This window comes from Myotis brandtii, unplaced genomic scaffold (assembly GCF_000412655.1).
Source record: "Myotis brandtii unplaced genomic scaffold, ASM41265v1 scaffold138, whole genome shotgun sequence".
NCBI lineage: Eukaryota > Metazoa > Chordata > Mammalia > Chiroptera > Vespertilionidae > Myotis > Myotis brandtii.
This window is the reverse complement of record NW_005354915.1, coordinates 958,129-960,585: the sequence shown is the minus strand read 5'-3', so window position 1 is coordinate 960,585 and position 2,457 is coordinate 958,129. Positions and strand designations below refer to the sequence as shown.

At 54.2% G+C, this 2,457-nt stretch overlaps 1 long non-coding RNA gene across 1 annotated transcript in view; it reads left to right on the top strand.

Annotated features, from left to right (window-relative positions):
• Positions 1 to 573: 573 nt before the first annotated feature.
• Positions 574 to 2,457, top strand: part of LOC106725126 — a 14,888-nt gene continuing 13,004 nt past the window's right edge. The window contains exon 1 of the long non-coding RNA XR_001360993.1: positions 574 to 738. This is a non-coding gene — a long non-coding RNA (uncharacterized LOC106725126). The remainder of the gene's footprint in view (positions 739 to 2,457) is intronic.

The window sequence follows — 2,457 nt, the reverse complement described above, 5'->3', positions numbered from 1 at the left end:
AAATCTGGAAAAGCTGACTTAAAGGCACACTCCTCGTCCTGCAGGTGTGCCCGCAGGACCCTCTCCCCAACAGGCAGGATCCCCTGCTTCTCCATGAAACCTCCCCGAACGGGAGGAGCGCCCGCTGTTTGAGCAGCTGGCACAGCGAGGAACAAGACAGGCAAGTCCTCGCTTCCCAGATCCAGTCTAGAGAGGACAGAGAAGCAAAAGGAACAGCCCCTAGGGAGGTAAGAAATGCTGTGACTCGGAGGACAGTCCCCACCCCCACCCCAGGTGGCCCGGATGGGGGCCCGGAAAGGCCTGGGGGGAGCTGGCCCAGCTGGGTGGCCCCCCCCCCAGGGTTGTGTCTAGACTGGGGCTCAGATTAAGGAAGCAGCATGCAGTGCTGGGGGCACAATTCACGTGTGTGATTCAGTGACTCTTTAGCAAACGTACAGAGTTGCACAACCATCGGCGGTCTGCTTTTAGAACGTTTCCATCCTCCAAAAGGTGTCCACGGCCCGTTTGCAATGACTTCCCACCCTCCTCTCAGCCCCTGGCAACCACCAGCCTACTTTCTGTTTCTGTAGGTTTGGCTGTTGGCCATTTCGTACAGACGGAACCCTACAATATGTGTGGGATTTCTCTGCCCGTCGCTTCTCTCACTCAGCATCGTGGTTCTGAGGCGCACGCACGTCGCGTGTGTCAGCATCTCGGTAGACACACCGCATGCCGTGCGCCCATCACCACTGACGACGTGTGAGTGGTTTCCACGTATCGGCCATTGTGGGTGTCGGGTCCGTGCGGACAGGAGCCAGGCCACGAGCCGTGCTGAGAGCTTAGGAAATTGTGCTCCATCCTCTCTCGGCGGCTGAGACCAGCGTGTGGGTGTGAGCCGAGGGTGGCCAGGTTCTCTACATGGGGCGGGAGTGTGCCACGGAGGGTCGGGACGTGGGTGCGCCAGTGGGTCAAGCAGAGGCGAGGCAGGGGCGTGCATAGGGCCGTCAGGGGGACGAGTTCTTATCTTGCTGCTGCAGGCGCTGGCCGCCTGCCCCAAGCCCTGGGAAAGCTTGTAACCATGTGCGTTTCAGAAAACATGTCGGAGCAGGAGAGGCCAGGGCAGTGCGTCCTAACAGCGAGTGCTGCTGCGACAAGCATCGGGAACAGGAGTTTATGTGGGAAGGTTTTCATTCCTCCTGGTAGATGTCCGGGGTGGACTCGCCAGGTCACAGGGAGATAAAGGTATGCTTCACGCTTAAGACACCGCCAAGCTATTTTCCAAAGCAGCTGCGCCCTCACATTCTCGCCGGCGGCGGGACTTTCCCCGCATCCCGCTGACCTGCCTTCTCATTCAGCCACGCGGTGGGCGTGAGCAGGCTTATTGCTTCTTCCTGGAGGAACCGTTTGAAAGGGGTGCATCTGCCCGGCCGGCGTGGCTCAGTGCTTGGGCGTCGACCTATGAACCAGGAGGTCACGGTTCCATTCCCGGTCAGGACACGTGCCCGGGTTGCGGGCTTGATGCCCAGGGTGGGGCGTGCAGGAGGCAGCCGATCCATGATTCTCTCTCATCATTGATGTTTCTATTGTGGACGAAAGGGGCCACATGCTGACCTGACAGTTCAGGGGAGGCCTGCATGGCGGGCTTGCAAACTCAGAGACCTAAAGTCACCACAAAGGATGGTCTGAAATTAAACTTTTACTAAAAGCAGTGATGGTGGGTAGTCACCTCCTAGGCCGGTATCTTCACTGACAAGGTTAGCCTTGACCTTAACTGAGCCTGTCTGTCTTTTTGCATCTATGATAACATACCCTTGAAATGTCTGGGTAACTTGTAACTTCCCTTTCTTTTTCTGGACCCCTTGGGGCACAACCTAATGTACCTGGGCTCCAGGACAGATACCACAAATTCCTTCATTGTTATGTTAATTGTTCCTGCACCCACCTAAGTATGTGTCCATCATTTTACTTTTTATCCAATCCCGGGGGTTTCCCCTGCTTTGCTTTCTCCCGCCTCCCTAGTCTATCACCAATGGATTTAATGTGACCCACCTGCGTCCCTTTCCTTTGATTGCAAAGTATAAATACAGATGTAACCCGCCATTCTCCGGAGCATTATTTCAATGTTTGAGGTTCTGCTTCCCAGCATATGTCAAAAATTTGGCTCAAATAAGCTCACAACAATTCTTTACAGGTTTCAATGTTTATTTTACGTTAACACTATCTCTCTCTCCCTCTCCCTTCCTCTCTGAAATCAATAAAAATATATTTAAAATTTTTTTTAAAAAGGGGGTAAATCTTCCACTGCTCATAGATTGTGACTTTTCTGTAATTCTGGGGTAGAAGGTTCCACTGGCTCCCACAAAGCCTTTCCTGGTAGCGCTTGTCCACACTGGCCCCTAGGTGCTCTTCAATGTGAAAGTCAGAATCAGGTCACGGCTGAGGTCTGAAGCCCTCCAGGGGAACTTGCCCCAGGGCATG